A 9,390-nucleotide genomic window follows, 5' to 3' on the forward strand; every position below is an offset into this window, starting at 1 on the left:
GGGAGAGTGGGAGGAGTGGGAGGCTGGGAGGAGGCGGAATATTTTTTTTTCTTTCTTAATAAAAAAATATTAAAAAAAAGAATAGAAAATTTGAAAAAAGGATATTTATGCCCTGGCAATGCTGAAGCATGCATCAGCAGCATATATGTGGTGGTTCTGTTCACTTTGTCCTTATTGGATTTCATGGTCTAAGTTGATGGGGACGACTGACCAAGCATCTTCCTCAAGAAGAATCCAGGTCACAATACAAATAATTGTGGAGACCTATTTCAAAAATCTAAAAAAAATAATGAGTTTTTACCAAACTTTTGTTTCACTGGTCAGTATGTCTATATCATCATTCTGTTTTGTCTATTTATTCTTGATTAACCCATCTCTTTAATTTATGAAGTTCCACATTAGACATGGCCTAAGTTTCTAAATAGCCTCAATATTTCTCCTGGACATACAACATATTGAGCACGATAAATGCATTCTTAGCTATATCCTACACAGAATGCACACTCTATGTGCCTGTATTGCACCTAGACCCCATGCCTTAGAAATTAAATCCTCCTGATTTGACTTACATTGCCTCATTTTATAGTTAACACTGAAAACAGCAGTGATGAGAATAGAGGTGCATAATCACATTTGTACAACTGATTAAAAATTATATTGCCCTGAGGGAAATCACAAAAGAAATCCAAAAGAGTAATGTGAGTCAGTTTTATATTCCACAATTTTAATAATCTGAAATTTAAACTAACCATATTTTCATTCATAATTCTGATGGAATCAGAGTTGATAATTCATGATAATCCCACTATTTTGATCAGTTGGATGTCCATCTCTGTTCATTTATTTATTTTTATTTTTCAATGAACTCATCACACCAGAACCTGGAATTAAAGACAATGATAACATTTGGATATCATTAGTGCACTTTCCACACCCTATTAATTTTATAACCATTATTGTTATAAATGCTTCTAGATGTCTCCCAGTTTACTTCCCATCTATTTAAAACTTGTGTGAACTCTACTTACGGTTTAAAGAACAAACACCCAGCTATCAAGATAAAAGGTTTTTTTCATTTTTTTTCACAGCAGGACAGTGGTGGGGATTAAATCATTAATAGTACGATTCCTATCGGTTTTTAATCCATTCCTTGTTACTTTACCTACCTATTCCATCTTCTGTATTTATATCCTTCTTTTTAACTAAGAAACACCCTTTTCCCATTTTCCCTATCAGATCAATGGTCTCCTGCTACTCCCCTGTACCTTCCTCCCACCTCCTTCTATATGAACTTCCCTCCTCCCTGATAAGGAACCCACCCTTTCCCATTTCCCTGAAAAGATCACTTGTACCCTGTTGTTCTTCTCTCCATTGCTACCCACGAACAACCCCCTCTTGGCCATGGCCCCATTTTGCTTTCCTGATATCTGTAGTTTACACAGGTAAATACTCACATCTGAAGATGTGGAGCCAGGAGACCCCTACAAGAGAGAGCATGTGACACTAAGACAAACACTGCTTTCAACACATTGTGACAAACATGAACTTGCCGAAGATGACCACATAGTGAACCTGTTTTAGAATCTCCGTTTTAAAAGAGATTCCTTCCCATGCAGTGGAAATAAGGGCCCCAGTGTTATCATATCTCACCAACACACAGACAGTTTTTATAATTTCAACAAATAGTCTTAGCTTTGGTTCGTGTGTTACTTATTTAACCTGGTTACCTTTATGATTTTTATCAAATTAGCATAATTTGTTACTTTAAAATCAACTCTGTAATAGAGAACTAGATAACTATAAAACTAAAATTCTTGTGAGAGGGGCTAATTGTATTTTGAAGTTTACTTATATATTCCACATATATGTGCATTCATGTATATATAGAAATAATTCAAAAGTCAATAAATGAGACCACGTCATAACATCCACATGAATATGCCAACAAAATTCATACATTTTACATATGTACATTTTGTTTGCTCTTAAAAATCTTTATCTAATGCCGCGCAGTGGTTGCACATGCCTTTAATTCCAGCACTTGGGAGACAGAGGCAGGCGGATCCCTGTGAGTTTGTTCGATAAGAGGTAGTTCCAGGACAGGTTCTAAAACTACAGCGAAACCCTGTCTTGAAAAACAAACAAACAAAAAAACCCAAAAAAAAGAACAAAAAAAATAGCTTTATCTAGTTAAGGCACAGAATCAGTCTAATTGCCAGAGTCAAACTAGAGTTACAGATGGTTATGAGCCACCATGTCATTGCTGGGAATGTAGCCCAGGTTATTTGCAAGAGAAAAACATGTTCTGAACCACTGTGCCATCTTTCCAACTTGTGTCCTAGAACTTAAAAAATAAAAAAAGAACACGACTGTGCAGCTCCTATAACTGTATGTTGGTGGGAGAATCATATGTTTGACTCTGTTCTGTGTGTGTGTGTGTGTTTGTGTGTGTGTGTGTGTTTGTGTGTTTGTGTGTGTGAAATGAATATCTGGAGTAAGAATAAATCAATAGCATGCTGTGTGCTGGGGCTGATATCATGACTAAATAAAACAGCATTGAGTGAAAACAGTTATATCAAACATATTTCTAAAGTAAAATCTCTATTTTCTGGATGACTTGATACAGTAGGCAGGACTGTATCAACATCAGTGCAGATTCTTAAATTGAATTACACAAAACAAACCGAAAATTTTGTACTGCTTGCAAAGAAATTCATGCTTCCATCATTTGGTTTTCACGGTGTGGATGCTCTGTGTCTAGTGAGTAAGTGACATTTATTGGTATCCTTTTATTCCAGTTTTAAAACATTGATTTCATAGTTCCACATTATCTATTTAACACTGTAATTTTGTTGTATATGTGTGTAGGAGAAACAGGAGAGCAGCTCAACATTAGTTCAAAGTGACTTCAATCAAACTCACAGAAGCACATGTCTTAGCCTTCAAAGTGCTGGGTTCATAGGTGTGTGCCACCACACCTGACTTCATTTTCTATTTGAGTCTCCTGTATATTTATAATTATATTCATAATATTAATAATTGATATTCCAGCATATAAAGATGGACTTACAACATTCATCAGCTAAACTTAAATTTACTCGGTATATTTTGAATATGCATATTTTAATGAACAATTTTATTTTGCACTATTGAAAAACTTTGGGTATTTTGACTTTAAATAATTTGATACTAGTAATTCAATAACTGAAAATATTTCTCACTGCTAATGAAAAGCTTATTCAATATTATACCAGTAGCAGTGTAACAATGTTCAACTTAGAAAACTTAAAATATTAAAAATTAATTCATTTTATTAAAGCAAACTACTAATGAAAATTACTCAGCTTACGTTTTTGTTAAGATGATATTGAAATAATTTAAATAGTTTATTTTCTCTTTTAGAAAAATAAATACAATAAGAAAGAAATAATTTAATGAATAAGTGAAGTAGGATTCTAGATGCTTTTGAGATAACCACAAAGATATACTTCATTAAAAATATTACAATAGGATAAACATATGTAAGAAAAATTTCAATCTAATTAATATAATGTTAAGACCATTCTACATTTTACTAAGCCATAAAGAGAAACTCTCCTAAAAATTCCTAAGTATACACAAACTAAACAGAACAGAAAAATACTGATAAACACTAAATTAATTAATATTTGTTGCATAGTCCTGGTCAAATTTCCCATAAATCAATGCATAGGTTTGATAAAGGTAGAAAAATGAGAAAATATAAAATAAAATTTATATCTTAATATTATAAATGTACTCCTGCAGATCAATGAATTCATGTTCTTTGTGTTTCACCCTCTGAACCATTTGAGAGGGTTGGAAATTTAACACAACTGCAGTTATTTAGGAAGAATCATGTGTATAAAATTATAACAGTACACCCTCAGAAGAATCCATAGTCAGACATGCTCATTAAGATACTCCAAGTGGGGTCACTTTTTACAGAGATATGAATGTACATTTACTGTAAAAAGAGTAGATATCATTAAATTTTCAATCAATACATAATATTCATTGATCACCTTCACCCTATTAGCCTTCCCTGTCTAGGCGCTTTCCCCTTTCCAAAAGGCCACCTTCTACTGTCACATACATTACAATAAGAGGTCATAGCAAGTGAAATCTATGTTCTTTTACAAATCATGACACTGATATGTTATGTTTGCAGGCATTTGTTACGTTTACTCTAAAACATGAATCCTAATCAGAAAACTCTCTAATCATTTTATTACAGAAAACTCTGCTTCCTTCTCCTCACTACTAATGAAAAGAAAAATTAACGCTCACCTGGCAGGACCTTTGATAAACATCCATTTGGAATGAGGCCCTAAGAAGTAGTTATAGGGAAGAAATGTCATCAGCTCATCTCTCTCTAGACCCATAATTACCATGTCACCTGGTAAAGGGAAGTTATGACCTTGAAGTTGTTAGAAAGTGGTACCATCAAATGGAAGAGTGAACTTCTTTAATTCCAGGACAACACTAGAGAAGGAGCAGCTGAGCTCTGGCTTTCCCATGTGTGAACTTTTCTCCAAAGTTCCTATTGGTCTGTGTAGATTAGCTCATCCGGTCCTTCTGGAAAAAACTAAAGTAAAAATAACATCACATTCAAAAGAAGTAGAAAAACATTTTGATTCCTCAAGGAATGCTTCCTGATTCCAAAATGTTTCTTAATAACCTCTATACTAACTTGACAGTGGCTTTATGACCTCACTAAGAAATTAAAAGCACTTTGGCTAAAATTAAGACAATGTATGTAAATACACTTGGGAAAATTAATCTTTCTTACAGGAGGGCACTGACATGAGGTGATGTAATCAGCAGATAGTGAGCTGTGGAGCTGGGGTTGTAACTTGGTAGAGTGTATGTGTAGACATTGTTGTGAATGTGGGATACCATGGAGAATCAAACCTTGAAATTCTATGCACAGGTGAGGGAGAAGAATCCCAAGTCAATGGTTAACACAAAACCTTCAAGGAGCTCTTAGAAGAAAACTGTCCCAAACTAAGATAAGACTCAACCACACACATAGAACAAACACACAGAACAAGAATACATTAAAGACAAGACCAGAAAACAAGATTTCCATAGCATCTCATATTTAAAACATTGAGGAGACAGAGCAATAAAGGTGCATTAAAGTTGCAAGGGAAAAAATTCAACTCACAAGTAAAGAACACTTTCCAAAGAACAGCTGATTTTTCAAGGAAAACTTTCAAAGCATGAAGAACCTGGAATAACACCACTCAAGTCCTAATTGAAAACCAATTTAATAATATGACCAACAAACTACTGCCATGATTGAAGGAAAAGGAACAATTTACAAACATTTACAGCCTAGAAATAATTTTTATTTAAAAAACCAAATCTAAGGTAATACAGGAAGCTTTATTTTGCAATAAATAGAGGGATAAGCTAAACATAGAGACTTTGGAAGGAACATGAGCTATAATTATTAAACCATAAAGACCACTGAGAACACAACAATGAAAATCAATAACATGAAGACTAGATTTAGCACATACATTTCAATAACACTTCAAGCATGAATGGCCTCAATTCTTCACTCAAAAGATAGAGAGTGACTAAATGGATCAAGAAACAAAATCTGTTGCCTACAAGAAACAGATTTTAGTTGTGAAGGTAGGCACTACCTTAGAGTAAAAGGAAAGACAGAAGTACTCCAATCAAATAGAATCAGGAAGATTGGAGGCTTCACCATCTGAACATCTAAGATAATAGACTTGGAACGGAAACTGAGCAACAGAAATAAAGAGGGAAACTACATTTTGATCAAGGGATCAGTTAACCAAGAAGACATTACTGCCCTAACATATGCACACCAAACTCGGGACAAAAAATTTCAAAACATGTATCTGTTTTAAAAGACACAGATTAACCCTAATCTATTAATAGTAGGAGAATTCAATGCCCAACTTTCTCCAAGAGACATGATATCCTGCAAGGAAAACTATACAGAGAAACATCAGAATTAATTCACCTCACATATCAAATGGTCTTAAAAATGCCTATAGAACAGTCCACCCAAACACTAAAGAATACACAGTTTACTTTGCATTATAAAGAAACTTTTCTAAAATAGACCACATATTGAAATGTACAACAAATCACTACAAATGAAAGAGATTAAATGTCCCTGTAGCATAATTGAGCATCCTTTAGGTATATGCCCAAGAATGGCATTCCTGGGTCCTGAGGTAAATTGGTTCCCAATTTTCTGAGAAACCACCAAACTGACTTCCAGAGTGGTTGTACAAGTTGGCACTCCCACCAGCAATGGATGAATGTTTGCCTTACTACACATTCGCTCCAGTACAAGCTATCATTGGTGTTTTCGATCTTAGCCATTCTGAGTGGTGTAAGATGGTATCTCAGAGTCACTTTGCTTTGCATTTCTCTGATGGCTAAGTATGTTGTCTTGTAATTGTTTGAGATTCTTCTGTTGAGAATTCTATGTTTAGTTTGTACCAAATTTTTTTATTTGGGTTATCTGGAATTTTAATGTCTAATTTCTTGAGTTCTTTATATATTGAAGATTTGTTCTCTGTCTCATGTGGCCATGGTGACGATCTTTTTCTATTCAGTAGTCTGTGTTTTTGTCTTTTTAAATGTGTCAGCGTGCTTTACACAAGCTTCTCAACTTCAAGAGGCTCTTATTTTTATTGTTACTCTCAGTGTCTGTGCTATTGGTGTTATATTTAGGAAGGGGTCTCTTCTGCTCATACATTGAAGGCTACTTCCCACTTTCTCTTCCATCAGGCTTAGTGTAGTTGGATTTATATTATATTTAATACATTTGAACTTGAGTTTTGTGCATGGGGATACATATTGATCTCTTTGCATTCTTCTACATGCTGACATCTAGTTATGGCAGCACCATTTGTTGAAGATACTTTGATCCATTGTATAATTTTAACTTCTTTCTCAAAAATCAGATGTTCATAGATATGTGGATTAATATTCAGGGTTGTTTTCATTCCATTGGTACACCTGTATGTTTTATGCTAATACCAAGATGTTTCCATTACAATAACTCTATAATAGAGCTTGATGTCAAGGATAGTGATACCTACAGGATCGTATGGCTATACAGTTTTTTTCCATATGAAGTTGATTATTGTTCTTTCAAGGTCTGTGAAGAATTGTGTTAGGATTTTGATGGGGATTGCTTTGAATTTATATATTGCTTTTGGTAGGATTTTCATTTTATTAGGTTAATCTTATCTATCCAAGAGAATGGGAGATCTCATTTTCTGCTATCTTCTTCAATTTCTTTCTTCAAAGACTTATAGAGTTATTGTCAAACAGGTATTTCACTACTTTGGTTAGTGTTAACCCAAGATATTTTATGTTATTTGTGGATATGGTGAAGTCTGATCTTTCTCTTATTCTTTTTTCAGCCTCTTTACCATTTGTATATAGAAGGGCTACTGATTTTTTTGAGTTGATATTCTATCCTGCCATATTACTAAAGGTGTTTATCAGCTGTAGGAGTTCCCTGGTAGAGTTTGGGGGGGGGTCACTTATGTATATAATCACATCATCTGCAAATAAGAGAAAGTTTGACTTTTTCCTTTCCAATTTGAATCCCCTTGATCAACTTTTGTTGTCTTATTGCTCTAGTCAGAACGTGCAGCCTCCACTTTCCTTAGAGCTAAAATTGGTGTGGGGAGGTTTGCATCAGGTCCCTCACCTGCTGTAGTTGGCTAACAGAATGGGGAAGGGTCTTTCCTTTACCACATAGCCACATAGCAGGCTTGACGTTCTCTCCTATTCTCATGCCCTCACCCATGCCTGAGTACGTAAGTTCATCTCTATTGTGCTGTCCAGGGGAGGTGTAGGACTCTCTCTTTGGAGTGCTTCATTAGGTGAGAGCCAGGACCATTCTGCATAGTGTTGTAGCCAGTGAGGGGCAAGATCAATTCTTTACAGATCAATCCTCTAGGGCATTGGTAGAATTAGGAGCCACGCACATCAACACAAACCATGGATGCACAGAGCAAAGACCCCAGACATGATCCCTGCACAGACTTCACCATGGCCTTAGGTGGCAATCAAGCCACATTAGCCTGTTCCTCACTGTCTTCACCTCTTCAGATATGCCTTTGTCCACAAGATATGAAGAACACTCTCTCTCTCTCTCTCTCTCTCTCTCTCTCTCTCTCTCTCTCTCTCTCTCTGTGTGTGTGTGTGTGTGTGTGTGTGTGTGTGTGTCTATCTCTGTCTCTTTATCTTCTTTTCCTCCTCTTTCTTCTCCTCCCCATCTCATAGGAAATGATATATCTGCTCATCATAGTATTGCCCACCCTGAGCATGCATACAGGTCTCCTTGTCCCACTCAGTCCATCATGGTGCTGCTCAGGACCATGATCCATTATCACAGCTCAGAGCTTTCACCCTAGACCTGTCTGTGGTCTCGTATGAAATTTTTTTCTATTATTGTCTTTTATGTGTTCTGGGTTTCCTGTTTATTTGTGAGTTTGCATTACTGAAGCAGTTTTCTTTCCTTACCCTATTGAAGGTCTTATCTTTGCCATTGACTTGGGGTTCTTGTCTCTCTTATGTCTATAGTTTGAAAGTTTTATATTTTCATAGTATTCTTCACATAAAATTCTTTACAGGCATATACTCTACCAACTGAGCTACTGTAGTGGTATTTTATTTCTCTTTTAATAAATACAGCTTTCCAGAAGATCAGAGAGTAAAATAGACTTACAGACTGGGAAGTGGTGACACTCACATTTAATCCCACTAGCTAAACTGTTTGCTATAGAAACTAGGTGGTATTTGTACATGTCTTAAATCCCAGAACTACAGAGGAATATAAGATGAATGGAAACAGCTCTCAGACACAGTTTTATTCTGAAATTCTTGAATGCAGAATAATCATTTCACACTGAGGTAGAGGTAAAAGTCAAACACTGGCTGTTTTGCTTTTCTGACCTCAAACTGAACCCCAATACTGTTTTTGGGTTTTTATCTTGCAACATTTGGAACCAAATGTTTGGGTTACAAATTCATGAAAAAAAGCTATTTTCCTGAGACTTTTTAGCTCCTGGAACACGACAGAGCTATATCCAATCCTAATCACTTGGATTTCAAAGAAAAACTACAACCAACCTGGCTTAGATTTTTCTCCATCCCTGCCTGTCCACCCATGACTTTTTGTGGCACTCTTGGCTAGCTGTCATCCTGCACAGAAGCCACACAGCATCCTGCAGCCAAAAGTGGTCCAGTCATTCCCAGTCACTGCGGAGGACATGCCTTCCTAGGAAATTAGTAAATCCAGTGCATGTTATAAAAAAAAATACTGCTCTGAATGATGAAATAGCAATGAAGGATGAATCA

This window comes from Microtus ochrogaster, unplaced genomic scaffold, assembly GCF_000317375.1.
Source record: "Microtus ochrogaster isolate Prairie Vole_2 unplaced genomic scaffold, MicOch1.0 UNK294, whole genome shotgun sequence".
In the NCBI taxonomy this organism is placed as follows: domain Eukaryota; kingdom Metazoa; phylum Chordata; class Mammalia; order Rodentia; family Cricetidae; genus Microtus; species Microtus ochrogaster.